At 40.9% G+C, this 15,348-nt stretch overlaps 1 pseudogene; it reads right to left on the bottom strand.

Annotated features, from left to right (window-relative positions):
• Positions 1 to 513: 513 nt before the first annotated feature.
• LOC126081621 (riboflavin kinase-like) lies at positions 514 to 1,036 on the bottom strand (annotated as a pseudogene).
• Between the last annotated feature and the right edge of the window lie 14,312 nt (positions 1,037 to 15,348).

The raw sequence follows: 15,348 nt of genomic DNA, 5'->3' as shown, positions 1-15,348 counted from the left end.
AGGCTGGAACTTTCCAGGTCCGTGGATCAGGATAGAGGCTTCTCTTGATTCCAGTAGCTGCAGGAGCTGGAGAACTCAGGATCTGCAGGTCAGAGAGCAAGACTCCTGCTTTCATGCCGTGAAGGTCTACGAATCCCAAGGTGTGCAGATAAGCTGGTAGCTCAAGTCCCAAGAGACAGAGGTCTGAGGAACAGAAGGCAGCCACCAGATTCAGACAGAGCAAAAAAGCTAGAAATCTGCTTATATTCAGATGCAGGCCACATCTCTAAGGAAATTCTCTTTCAATTGATTGGTTACTCACAGCAAATTCAACCATGGGAGTGATCACATAGAAACACTGAGACTCTTGGCCCAGCCAAGTTGACACACAGTCTTAACCATCACAATTGTAATGTTTAAACAATTCACAGCTGTAAGAAAATATTTGATTTTTAAAATATAACCAAGATGAGATTGCATAGTTACGAACAGTGAAATACTAGAAAACAGTGAATGAATAAATAAGATGACTTTTCAGCAGTGGTCATTCAATATTTTGCTTTTAAGAACCTGGAAGGCATTGTCCTCTTTGAGTTTCAAACGTTTGGGTAAATCTAGTCATTTCTTAGCTTCCTCAATATCACCTTGAATTGCCGAAATAAGGGACTCTAAAGAATCAAAGTTCTTTTCTGGTCTTAGCTAACTATGGCCACATTGAGGATTTCCCCATAGAAGTCTTCTTAGAAGGTATGCATGATAAAGTTTCCATGGACTTTTTTGTATTGTAGTGTGGATTCCATCCTGCACTCACCACCTTCTTAGGTACATCTGCCCTTCTATCACTGGCCCAACCATAATAAATACCAGTGGATACATACATTTCCTACTAATAGTTCAGGAAAGTTAGCTGTGGGGATGCTCAGCTATTTGGAGCCACGGCTGAAACCCCGCACCACCTGGCCACTGCAGATGTATGGCAAGTGCCTCGTGATGCTGCGGCTTGGGGCATAGGCTACAGCCCATTCTGCGCATCCCATGGAGCTGCAGTTGATGCCATGACTGGAACCCCAGGCCAGCTGGAGGATGTAGGCTGAGCTCGGCACAGCTGGGCCCACCATGCATAGTGGTGGGTTTCATGCCACTGAGCCAACAGAAGCTCCCGGGCAATCTTGAGGAGGTGTTTGGTCACTGATTCAGGCTCTTTTCTTTTTGTGTGTTTGTTGAGATCTGCTGTTTTTCTTGAGTCAATGTCGGAAGTTTATGAGTTTCCAGGAATTTGTCCATTTCATCTAGGTTATCTAAATTGTTGGCATACAGTTGTTCATAATATTCTTTTATGATCTTTTATTTCTGTAGGGTTGGTTGTGATGTCCTCATTTTCATTCCTGATTTTAGACATTTGTACCTCCTCTCTTTTTTCTTTGTCATTCTATCTAAATTTGTCAATTTTTATTGGTGTTTTCAAAACACCAACTTCTAGTTTTGAAGCAGGCAGTTACAAAAGGGTTACTAAGAGTTATTAACCATCCCATAATAGTTGTTTTTCAGAAAAGTCTACTCTTGCTACATTTTTGTTACAAGTTTTACAGCACTTGACCGTGATTGGTTGAATCCCCAGGTTTCTTGTCTTCTCCTGGCAGAAGGCCAAGGCGCAGGTGCACTGACTCCGAATCTACCCACTTCCTGGGGTGGCAGTAGCGAGCAGTTGCCATTTTTTTCAGGGCTGTGAACAGTATTTTTAGAGCCGTGCACAAAAACCCATTCACTAAAATTATGCGGGCTGCACACGCGTCAAAAGACTGAAGATTCTCTCCTCACTGTTCATGCATATGTATGTCACTGCCCTAATCCTAACCCAAATCTGCCCTGGTTCAGGAAGCTGGCAGCCTTAGGTCACAAGACCCTGCCCATCTCCCAGTTTGCAAACTGTGAATAAGCCTTTCTGCTCTGTATTTTAGATGAAGGTTTACAGAGCAAACTAGTTTCTCATTGAACAGTTAATACACATATTGTTTGGTGACATTGCTTGCCAATCCCATGACATGTCGACACTCTCCCTTTCTTGACCTTAGGATCCCCATTACCAGCTTTCCTGTCTCCTCCTGTTTTTTCATCCTCGCCCAGGGGCATGTGTGCCCCTTTAGTCTCCTTTCATTTTACGGGCCTATCTAATCTTTGACTGAAGGGTAAACCTCAGACCTGACTTCGTTAGTGAGCTAAAAGGGTGTCTGGGGTCCATACTCTCAGGGATTTCTTCAGTCTCTGTCAAACCAGTAAGTTTGGTCTATTTTTGAGTTTGAATTTTGTTTTTTATTTTTCTCCAGCTTTGTCTGGGGCTCTCTATTGTTTTGGATTCTGTTGAGGGTTGCTTTGTGGCCTAAGATGTGGTCTATTCTGGAGAATGTTCCATGTGCATTGGAAAAGAATGTGTTCTCTGCTTCTCTTAGGTAGATTGTTCTATATGTGCCTATGAGGTCAAGTTGGTTGATTGTGGATTATAGATCTTCTGTATCTTTGTTGAGTTTCTTTCTAGATGTTCTGTCCTTTACCAAGAGAGGTGACTTGCAGTCTCCTACAATTCTTGTGAAATTGTCAATTTCTTTTTTCAGTGTTTTTAGAGTTTTTATGTATTTTGGAGCCTGTCATTAGGTACGTAGGTATTTATTATGGTTTCTTGCAGTAATGTTTTGTTGTTTTCTTTTCTAGGTCTTTTATATCCCTGGTTAGTTTTATTTTTAAGTATTTTATTTTTTAAGGGCTGTTATAAATGGTATTGTTTTTGTGATTTCCTTTTCATAGTTCTCTTTATTGGTGTATAGGAATCCAACTGATTTTGAGGATGGGCACACAGAGGACTCCTCTTCTGGAGAGAAACAGGAGTGAGCCTGGGTCCTAGGGGAGGTCAGGCTTACAACAGACACCACTTCTGATATGAGAACAAAGCAGGGGTGAGAAAAGAGGAGGATGGGCACACAGAGAACCCCCTTCTTCTTCTTGGAGAGGAGGAGGGGTGAACCTGGGTCCCAGGGAAAGACAAGCTCACAGAGACTCCTCTTTAACATTGTGCTGGAGCTAGAGCAATAAGGCAAGAAAAAGAAATAAAGGGCATCCAAATGGGTAACGAAGAAGTTAAACAGTCCTTATTTGTGAATAATATGATACTGTACCTAGAAAACCCAAAGGACTCCACAAGAAAACTACTGGAGCTAAAAGATAGATTCAGCAGAGTGGCACAATAAAAGATAAACATGTAAAAATCAGTTGGATTCCTATACACCAATAAAGAGAATAATGAAAAGGAAATCACAAAAACAATACCCTTTATAACAACCCCTAAAAAAATAAAATACTTAGAAATAAATCTAAACAGGGATGTAAAAGACCTATACAAAGAAAACAACAAAACACTACTGCAAGAAACCAAAAGAGATCTACAGAAATGGAAAAGCAAACCATGCTCATGGATAGGTAGACTCAACATTGTGAAAATGTCAATTCCACCTAAATTGATTCACAAATGCAATGCAATCTTGATCCAAATACCAACAACATTCTTTAAAGACATGGAAAAACTTACCATTAACTTTATATGAAAAGGGAAGAAGCCCTGAATAACTAAACACTATTGGCGCTAGTTTATTGAAGAAGAAGAATAAAGTAGGAAGACTCATACTACCTAACCTCAGAACCCATTATACTGTTATGGTACTCAAAACAGCCTGGTACTGGTACAATGACAGACACATTGACAAATGGAACAGAATTGAGAACCCAGATGTAAATCCATCCACCTATGGTCACCTGATCTTCGACAGTTCATCAAATGGGGAAAAGACAGTCTTTTTAACAAATGATGCTGGCAAAACTGGATGTCCATCTGCAAAAAAATGAAACAAGACCCATACCTCACACCATATACAAAAAAAAAAAAAAACTAATAGTATTCCTTTACCATCCTTTTTGTGGCTTCGGGATTTTTTGTGTTTTATTCCTTAAATTGGTGATTTGTATATTCTCTCTTTTTATCTTTGTTAGTCTTGCTAGATGTTTATAAATTTTATTGATTTTTTTGAAGAACCAGTTTTTTGTCTTTAATGTTCTTTATTGATTTCCTGTTTTCAATTTTACTGATCTCTGTTCTTTATTCTTCTTTCCTTAGAAAGAAGAGTGTTGATTTGAGACCTTGTCTCATTTCTAATGTTGGTATTTAGTGCTAAAATTCCCCTCTTAGCATCCCACAAATTTTGATATGTTGCATTTTCCTTCAGTTATATGTATTTTTTAAAATTTCCTTTGAGACTTCCTCCCTGATCCATGTTTTTATTTAGAAGTGTATTGTTTAATTTTCAAGTGATTGGAAAATTTTACTGTTGTCTTTCTGTAATTAATTTCTCGTTTGATTCCATTATAGTCAGAGGACATTCTCTGTATGATTTCAATTCCTTTAAAATTTTTAATGTTTGTTTTAAGGCTCAGGATATGATTCATTTGATGAAAGTTCTATGACAGCTGGAAACAATGTGTACTATGCTGTTGTTGGATGAACTTTTCTATTAAAGCCAATTATATCCTATTGGTTGATAGTGTTTTCAGTTATTCAATATTCTTGCTGATTTTTTTGACTAGTATTTCTAGCAATTTTCTGAGAGTTGGATGTTGAAGTCTCCAACTATAATTATGAGTTTTCCTATTTCTCCTTTCAGTTCTATCAGGTTTTGCTTCATGTAATTTGAAGTTGCATTGTTTAGTGCATGTATGCTTAGGATCAGTATATTCTCTTGATGAATTGATTCTTTTATCACTATGTAAAGTCCTTCCTTTTTTGTAGTAATTATCCTTGCTGTGAAGCCTACTTTATCTGATATTAATATAGCGACTCCTGCCTTTTTAAAATTAATGTTTGTTGCATGATGTGTATATATTTTGTTATTTTACTTTCAACCTACCTATGTGATGATGTTTGAAGTTAATTTATTATGGACATTCATATAATGAGTCATGTTATTGTATCCATTCAGACTTTCTTTGTGTTTTGGTTGGTGAACTTAGACTCTTTACATATAAATTAATTGTATGGGGTTAGTCAAGCTGAAAACTCTGAAGGCACAGTCCCCAAGACTGCCCTCACTTCTGACACCAGCTTCAAGGTAGGAGGGTCTTCAAAACCACCTTTGGATTTTATAATTCACTGGAAGGACTCACAGAACTCATTGAAAGCTATTATATAACAGATATGATTAATATAGAGGAAGAATACAAGTTAGGAAGAGATGCACAGGGCAGAGTCTAGGACATTTCCAAATGAAAGCTTCCATTGTCTTCAGGATATGATACCTGCTGGTATTGACATGTGACAACACACCTGGAATATTTCCAATTCAGGAAGCTCACCTGATCTTCAGTGTCCAGAGTTTTTATTGGGGCTTCATTGTGTAGGCTTGACTGATTGATTGCTCATGTGGCTGAACTCAGTCTCTAGCCCCAACCTTCTCTGGAGGTTGGGCCCAAGAGGCCCACCATGAGTCATCTTGTTAGCATAAACTATTAGTTGTGATCCCAGGGACCCACCATGAAAAACAAGACATTTCTATGAATTGGGACATTCCAAGGGCTTAGAGATTACTTCCAAGGAGCTGGGGACAAAGGCCAGACCTTTCGTTGGGGAAGGTCAAATTCTTTACTACACAGTCATTATGACTAAGTTACCCTAGGGAGAAAGGCCTGGTGATTTACTTCCAAAAATTAGCCAATAAAAACCTATGGATCACAATAGAATATTGTCCAATGTAGTGCTGGAAGATTTTGGACATGTTATCAGGAAAGATCAATCACTAGAAAACGACATTGTGTTTGGTAAATTGGAGAGCCAATGAAAATGAGGAAAACCCTTAGTGAGATAGAGTGCCACAACAACAGGCTCAAACATACCAAAGATCATGAAGATGGTGCAGGACTGGGCAATGTTTTGTTCTGTTCTTAAGGTTTCCAGGAGTGGGAGCCAACTTGATGGCAACTAACATAAACCACAGCACCAATACTTTTTGGGAGTTCCAGATTGAAGTCCTTTTCTGGGCCCAGTTCTGGACATATTAAAAGTAAGAAGAAAACCCAGGAACTCATTACTGTATCATTATTGAAGTCCTGAAGTTCCTAGCCAGTCTTCCTTCCCCTTTATATAGTTCTTTTCACAGTGCCTATTATATTATTCCCAGAATATTTAGTTTTATTTAGAGGGAAGAAGCAAGGAAAAATGAGTCCCACACCCCTGAATCAATTTTTAAGTATTTGAAATGTTGCCAATCTCCAGGGAGGGTGTTACCATTCACATTCCTACCAGCAATATTTGTATGTGTCTCTTTTCTTTACCTGTGAACACAGCTGGTGTTAAGGTTTTTGTTTTAAAATTTTGTCTTTTGGTTCCTAGTAAGATGAGTGATTAATACAGGCTGCTGGTTCTATCACATGAACCCAAACCTTAAAGATGCCACAAAAGGAATAGTTAGTTGATAGAGCCCAGAACCCAAGATGAAAACCCATGAGAAATCCCTGAAGACACAGACCATAATGGGATCCTGAAAGGTAGATGTGGCACAGTCTGGAGTGGAAGCAGCCACAGGCTACACCCAGGGTCAGACTGGCACAGCTCCTTTTCTGCCTTTTCTGCCCTGGGGTTCACAGCTTGTCCAACACTGTTTTTGCGTAGGAGATCCTGTATAGCCGTAGGTATCCAGGCAATGGCAGAGCAGCCCTGGAACCCACCTGGAGTGAGTGCCATAACACATGGGCAAGTTACCTAGTTGCCCCTGGGCACTCCTCGCTTCTCACACCAAAGGACAGTTAATTACAACACAGGTTGGCAGCCCCTGGACAAAGGCAACACCTAGGCTAGAAGCACAGGGAAGTTCTCTGAGGGCCACGGTGGCCCAGTGAGGGTGAGCAAATCAGGAGAGCCTGAGCTAGGTTATTTCACCAGACTCTCTGCCTCGAGGATTGCCCCAACCACCTTCCCTAAGCTCTCCTGGAAGGTACCAACTTGGGCCTAAGGCTTCCTGCCCCTCCTTCCAAGTATACTTGACCAGCTAAGGTGGCTGACCATCCTCAGAAAAAATGAGCAGCCACAGGAAAAAAAAATGAGACATGTGAGGAGAATAAACTCCATCAGGGAAAGACCAGAAGCTGAATACTGGAGGAAGCAGATAAACAGGGGAGGAAAAGCATTTACATATGCATGAGCAACATCGTCAGGCAAATATTGGAAATATGATGCCATTATGAAGAAGAACCAGCTAAGGGTATTGGATACAAACAATGTAAGTGCTGAAGTAGAGAACTTCATGGAAGGGTGACACAGAACTGGTACAGTGAGTAGACATCATGTTGGGAGCTCTTCCAGAAGAGTTTAGGAAGAGGTCAAAGAGATGAAGTGTGAAAGAGTGATGGAGGTGAGAAGCAGAAGCATTTGCTTTTATCTAATATGAGTGCAAGAGGAGAGAAAAAGTAATAGAAAAGAGAAAATATCCGAAAAAATAACTGAGAATTTCCCCTGATTAAGAAAAGACATAAAAACTCAAATTGAAGGATTCAGTAGAATAGGATAGTAAAACCATTTGCATTTTTAAAGTAAAAAATTTATATACATTTTTAAAGAAAAAAAATCTATGTTTTAAGTCAAAATTTCTAAAACTTCCAAAAGGAAAATGCTGATAACCTACAGACATTATCGACATGAGAATCACAACAGAAATAATGGATGCAAAAAAAAAGAGAGTAACAGCTTCAAAGTATGAAAAGAAAAAAAAAACTTTGAATCTAAAATTGTATATTCTGCAGAACTATCATTTAAATATGGGGGCAAAGTAAGAAATTTTCAGTCATACAAGACTTTAGAAAACTACGTCCCAAAAAAATTCTTGGAGAAAATATTTCAGCAAGAAAAATGGACTCAAGAGTATGCAACCAGATCTGGGAAGTAATGGTGTTCAGCAACTTGGTACAGTTCATTGGCATCTGTGATGGTTAAGATTGTGTGTCAGCTTGGCTGAGCCATGATTCTCAGTGTTTATATGTGATCACTCCCATGATGGGATCTACTGTGAGTAGCCAGTCAGTTGAAAGGGAATTTCCCTGGGGTTGTGGCCTGCATCCTAATATGAGCAGACATTCTGGCTTTTTACTCTCTTCTGGATCCTGCAGCTGCCTTCTGTCCATCTGACCTCCAGTTCTTGGGACTTGAGCTATCAGCTTACCTGCCAGTGTTGGATTCCTCTATCTTCACAGCCTGTGAGTGGAGCCCTGCTCTCCTAGCTGCCTATCTTGGGTTTTCCAGCCCCTACAGCTACATGAATCAGGAAAAGCCTTGTGGTCTTGCCTGCCAATCTTGGGATTCGCCAATTTTCGCAGCCTGTAAGAAAGAGCTCTGCTTTCCAACCTGCTAATTTTGGGTTTGCCAGCTCCTGAGGTTACGTGACTCGGGAGAAGCCTCTTTCCTAATCCATGGACTTGGGACATTTCAGCCTCTACAGTTCTGTGAGTCATTTCTTTGATATACATTTCTCTATGTATATTTATACACTTTACTGGTTTTGCTTCTCTAGAGGACCCAGCCTAAGACAGCATCTTAATAAGCAGTGACTTAATAAGTGTGTTCATAGTAATCCAAAATTAAATGTGAAGTGATGGCAGTGTGGCTGAGGAAGTGGGGCTCGGCCTGGGGAGACCAAACAGAAGTCAGGGTGGGTATGGAAGGCCTCATCCTGCTCCAGGGAAACCATAGATATTGGTAAGTGTTAGAGAATGATAGAGAAAGTAACATAAGTAGAGGTCTTAACAAATTGAAGAAAACCTCCAGAAAAATTTGAAATAGAACTATTGTTTCCAAGTCATTAGAAGGAAATTTATTCTTTTCAAGGGAAGATAGGAAAAGAGAAACAAAAAAGAAGTACCATATGGAGAAAAGTATGTGTATATTTAGGGCTATTTTTGAAATTTCCACACTCTCACTCATCCATCTTTTTTCCATATCATGACCAAGCTGTGTTTTTACATTATGTTTGCTATATTTGGTATTTCTGGCATTTAATACTGGCAGGGCAAATTTCTTTTCATTTTTAGATTTTCCTGCTTATTCTTTCATATTTAGTCTTTCAGATGAACTTAACTCTTTAAGCCTTTCCTTTAATGTCTCCAGCAGAATTTCATAGTTTTCTTTATATAACTTCTGTGTATGTCTTATCAAATATATTCATCTTTCAAAATGTTTTAACAGTTTTATTACACAAGCAATATATGAATACGTTACTACCACAAAGTAATCAAGTGATAGATAGAAAAGCAAAATTTAAAAGTCTCCCCTTCTTCCGCCTCATGTTACCATTGTTAACAGTGTAGTTGTTATTCTTCCCATTGCCCCATTTGCATTTATACACATGCACATGCATTCAAGGGTACATACATATATATACACACACATCTTACATGCACAACTTTTAACACAGCTGGGATCGTATGGTACACATTTTGCTGGGATTTGCTTTTTTTTCAGCTAAAAATATGTTGCAAGGTTCTTTGCATGTCAATATATTTCAGTTTTAGTAACTACAAAACTTTCCCTGGAATGCTTGGACCATAATTTACTTAATGGACTTTTACTTTGTTTTCATTTTTCTCCCATTCCAAGTGGTGCTTCAGTGGTCGTTAGCATAGTACAGAAGTTAAATCGAAAGAGTTATGCTGCTTGGACTCAAAATGTTTTTCTCCTATTTGCCAGTCCTGTGACTTTCGGCTAGGCACTAAATCTTTCTCACCCTCAGTTGTCTTTTTTGCCTTGGCTTCCAGGAAGCTCAGTGTCCCATTCTATGCTCAACTCTAGACCTGCATTTCTGGGGCTGCTTCTCTGGTACAGCCCTGGTCCCTCTTCCCTCTTTGCTGCTGTGTTAGTACATTTTGCCCATTATTGCTGATGGTTAGACATCCTTTCAGGAAGTAGTCAGGCATAAAGACTAAGTAATGATGGGAAGTGACTGTCCTCTAAGGACTCTCTGCAAAGGATGCCGGCTATGGTGTGGTCTGGGAAGAAAGAGAGAGAACCCTGATCCTGAGGGATAGTGGACCACAGAGTGTGCGTCAAGAGCACATCCCTGTGGTGGTGTCACAGGGCTTTGGGTAAAACAGACACTTAAACATACGTGGTGTACATTAGGATGATCAAACCTCATGTGTACCAGAGGAAAAACTCATCCACAGTTCCATTCCCCTGACTCAGTTGTCACTGTTTTCCTATTTTTAGACATCTTAGCCCGTGTGGAAGGGCTTTTAAAATAGAGGCGCCTGGTGTATCTTTTCAGGCTGGTTCAAACTTGGCACTGGCTACTTTTTGTTATTTCTGCTTTTACCCTAGCAACAGTTAACTTTTGTACAGACTTACTCATGCAGCTAAGGAAACGTTTATCTAAGCTAAAGATGTAGAAAAAAATGTCTCTCAGAGAAGACCCTTATCCAAACCTCCTAAGTAAATACCCACAGGAAAGGTTTTGCTTGAACAAGCTGTTTCTAAGGAAAGAATGTCTTGCAAATACCTTGTATCCACCCAGTAACCCCTCTCTTTTTTTTCACATGCTCTTGCAATTATCACACTGTAACCAATTTAAGAAAGACACATATGTACTTGAAACCGATCCCCTTCAAGCCATTACTTCGAGTAATTCCGCTTTATGTTGATCTAAGTTTGTAACTTCCAATCAAAATAGTATACATTAAGTTCTTTGTTTTCACCCTATAAATATGTTCCTGCAGCTTCATCTCTTTGGAGTGCTAGATTTCATTTTGTGAGATCTACTGTGTCCCCTCCCCCTACACAGGACTGTCAGTTTGGAAGTGCTCACTTGTCTATGCCAAGAAATTTGGAAGACAACTACTCAGCCAACCAACTGGAAGAGATCCATATTGTGCTCATTCCAAAGAAAGGTGATCCAACAGAATGCAAAATTATCAATGTCATTAATAAAACATACAAGTAAAATTTTGCTGAAGATCATTCAAAAGCGGTTGCAGTAGTAGATCAACAGGAAACTACGAGAAATTCAAACCTGATTCAGAAGAAGACATGGAACAAAGGATATCATTGCTGATGTCAGATGGATCTTGGCTGAAAGCAGAAAATACCAGAAAGATGTTTGCCTGTGTTTTATTGACTATGAAAAGACATTCGACTGTGTGGATTACAACAAGTTATGGATAACATTGTGAAGAATGGGAATTCCAGAATACTAAATTGTGCACATGAGGAACCTGCACATGAACCAACAGGCAGTCATTCAAACAGAACGAGGTGATACTGGGTGGTTTAAGGTCAGGAAAGGTGTGCATCAGGGCTTTGTTCTTTCACCATACTTATTCAATCCGTATGATGAACAAATAATCTGAGAAGCTGGACTATATGAAGAAGAATGTGGCATCAGGATTGGGGGAAGAATAATTAACAACCAGTGATATGCAGATAACACAACCTTGCTTGCTGAAAGTGAAAAGGGCTCTGAACACTTACTGAGGAAGATCAAAGACTACAGTCTTCAGTATGGATTACACCTCAACATAAAGAAAACCAAAATCCTCACAACTGGACCAATAATCAACAGCATGATAGACAGAGAAAATATCGAAGTTGTCAAGAATTTCATTCGATTTCGATCCACAATCCACACCCATGGAAGCAACAGTCAAGAAATCAAAGGATGTATTGCACTGGGCAAATCTGCTGCAAAAGACCTCCTTAAAGTGACCTTAAACAGCAAAGATGTCACCTTGAGAACTAAGGTACACCTGACCCAAGCCATGGTATTTTCATTTACCTCATATGCATGTGAAAGCTGGACAATGAATAAAGAAGACTGAAGAGGAATTGATGCCTTTGGATTATGGTGTTGATGAAGAATATTGAATATACCATGGACTGCCAGAAGAACAAACAAGTCTATCTTGGAAGAAGTACAGCTAAAATGCTTCTTAGAAGCAAGGATGGATAGACTTCATCTTACTTACTTTGGACATGTTATCAGGAAGGATCAGTCCCTGGAGAAGGACATCGTACTTGGTAAAGTAGAGGGTCAGTGAAAAAAAGGAAGATCCTCAACCAGAGGAATTGACAAAGAGGCTGTAACAATGGGTTTAAGCATAACAAGGATTGTGATGATGGCACAGGACCAGGCAGTGTTTTGTTCTGTCATAACATAAGGTCGCTATGAGTCAGAACTGATTCAATGGCACCTAACAACAACAACAGTGTGTCCCCAACTCGAGTCATCTTTACTTTCAATAAATCTCCCTTACTTTTACTTTTAACAGCGCATGTCATTGCTTTATGACACCTATATATTAGGCAAAGGCATTTGTGTTAGTGCCACAGTTTCACACAAATCTTAAAACTACTAAGTCTGGCTGTTCCCCCTTTACCTCTTGCTGTGGTTTACTTAGCTTACCCCTATTTTCTACTGATGAAGATACTGCCACAGTTAGCCTATCATGCTTTGTCCAGTCATTTCCACAGTGTAAATCCCCACATGGAATCACGGGTCAGTATGGGAGCATTTTTATAAAAATAATATTTTATTGTGCTTTTGGTGAAGGTTTACACAGCAGTTTAGGTTCCCATCCAATAATTTCTTCATGTTACTTAGTGACATTGGTTACATTCTTCACAATGCATTAACATTCTCATTATTTCCGTTCTGATTGTTATGGTTTCATTATTCTAGTTTCCCTGGGCCCTTTCATTCTCAATTTTAAGGTAATTTTGGATTGTTTGGTCTTGTATAGGTGATTTTTTAAAAGAAGCACAGTACTTAGAGGCGATATTCATTATTTTTTGAGCCGGCTTGTTATTTAGCTACAAGGTGACCTTGGGTTAGTTTCAGTTCCTGAAGCTCCTGTCTCCTGGGCTCCAGACTTCCTGCTCTTGGACTTTGCCATTACAACATTAATTAGGTGTAAAGTTGCACCTGGTGACTTAGTCAGACTTTCTTTGACTCTTGGTGGTTGAATGGCCTCCCCACTTTTTGTTGTTTTGTTGTTTTTGTTTTTTGTTTCATCTTCATGAACTATCTGTTATGTGCACTGTGTCTTTTTCAATCAAGAACTTGATGAATTCCTTACAATTTGAGGTAATGTATTCATATTATAATATTAGCCATGGACTTGTCATCTTTGATATAAATATTTATCTAGCCTGTTTTCCTTCTTTTTCTCAGAAATTCAGATTGTTTTCTAGTCAAATCACAGCCCTGACTCTGCCAGAGAAAGACGAATGTCCCAGTTGAGTTTCCTGCTGGCCTCTGGTGAGAACATCACCTTCTTCCCCTAACCCCATCCTCCCACAAGGCAGGAAGGTCTCCCTGGTGCCGCCAAGTCTGGGTGGGAATGCTTCCAGAGCATGTTCTGGGGCAAGTTTTGTGCGTTCGTGGCAGGTACCTGGACATGGCATTGTGGTTTATTCCCGCTCTGGCCCCCTGAGATGCAGGAACTGGGGTGACCTCTTCCTGTAGAAGGGCGAGGGCATGGCCCTGTCCTCACAGGTCTGGAGGACTGTAGTGGATGGCTGCCCTGACAAATGGGTGAGGCCCCACCCACACCTGGGGTTGGGGCTCTCACAGCCCTGGGGTTGCCTCAGAGCCCAGTACCCAGCACAGCCAAGCCCAGATGTCCAGCAGAAATTATAGACATGACACTGTGGATCAGGCCTATGGTGAGCACTGTAGACAGGGCCTGTAGGGGGCACTGACACACTGATCAGGGCTGTCAGAACCTGCTCAGCCTGCAGAGGAGCTAAAACAGATCAGAGGGCTGTGCTCACATGCCCTGAGGAAGACTCTTCCCAGCTTTTTTTCTGTTCTCTAGATCCCCATACTCAGCATCTCCTCAGCCTTGTACCCACTGTGCCCTCTCCTTGGAGTGCCTTTGTCACCTGTCGGAGTCTGGCTGAGCCTGCGCTGTCCCCTCCTCCAGGAACCTTCCGTTAATGGCCTGCACAGCACTTGGTGATGGTGCATCTGGGAGGATTTCCCAGCAGAAGTGTCCCTGGCACAGGCCCACAGAAGTGCGCAGTAGGCAGCTGTTGACCTGAATGTGTTTGCTGCCAGGTTGGACCTCAGGCTCTGAGAGATGGAGTGAAGGTCCTTTCTGAACACTCTGGAACCCCCTCGCCCTTTCAGATATGAGTCTGGAGATTCAGAATTCTCTGGGTGGGGCAGGGGCTGGGAAATGCTCTGTTCCTGGCCAGCCTCTCGGCAGAGCTGGGTGCTGCTTGCTTGGGAAGGTAGCCAGTCCACTATCCTTATCCCAGTCTCCTTTGTGTGTGAGTCACAATCTGGAAGCCCATTCATTTGTTTTAATTTAATGGAACTCAGCTCATCCAGGGAGCATGGCCACCAGCACCCTCCTTCCTTCCATCACAGCTGAAGCTCTGCAAAGCAAGGGGGTGGGGTGTGGAGTTCTGTGCCATAAAGCACTTTTCCCTTATCCTCTTTGAAAAAATGTTCTTAGCAGAAGCAATGGGAGAAATTTACTGGCCTGTCAGAAAATCCATTGCTCATCAGACTGCAGAAAGGAAAAGCAAAAGGTCATAAATTCATGAGCAGTGTCCCAGGAAGGGATTAAATCATTTAGAAACATGTCCTTAAGAAATCATTGAAGTCTCACACTATTGTTTTCCTTTCTGAGGCCTTCCCATCAAATCCATTTTCCAAATGCAAAACAAGTCAACTGCTGAGGGTCATCTTCCCAGCTGTGCCAAGGGTCTGGTGCCCCATATTTATGGAGGACTGGGAACATCCAACTGTGTGCCTTTATGTGTGCCAACACAGACACGAACACACAAAATCATTGTCTAGTTTTGGCATGTTTGTGTTATATTTTAAGTTGTCACAAATTCATTTAAATAAAAGGTATAAATAAACATTCCCCTAGCTACAGGCTTCCACAGTGTTGTTAAAGTCTGTGTGTGTGTCTCAGGGTAAACGGAGTAAGATTCATCTGGCTACTGCTGTTGTCCTCACTGCTCTGTGCAGTATCAGCCACGGGTAAATATGTGAAGTGTCCCAGGCTGGAGCATTCCTGTGGAATCTGTGGAGCCCCACAGGTGGGAGTTTTGGCTTTGAGTCTGGACCTGGGTTCAAATCCCAGTGTGGCTCACCCTCCTCAACATTGTCCCCTTGGGGCTGTGGAAGTACAAACATGTGATGCTGGGCCTGGCATTTAGAGGAATACATGGGGTCAGGCTGCCCATCTCATCAGGACAGCAGGTCCCCAGGGCAGGCAGCCAGTATGAGGTGTGGAAAACTAAGATGTGAAGGTGGGCTCCAGTCATGAAAAGCAAAACAA

This window comes from Elephas maximus, chromosome 8, assembly GCF_024166365.1.
Source record: "Elephas maximus indicus isolate mEleMax1 chromosome 8, mEleMax1 primary haplotype, whole genome shotgun sequence".
NCBI lineage: Eukaryota > Metazoa > Chordata > Mammalia > Proboscidea > Elephantidae > Elephas > Elephas maximus.
The sequence above is the reverse complement of the archived record's forward strand: the minus strand, read 5'-3'. Positions and strand labels throughout refer to the sequence as shown.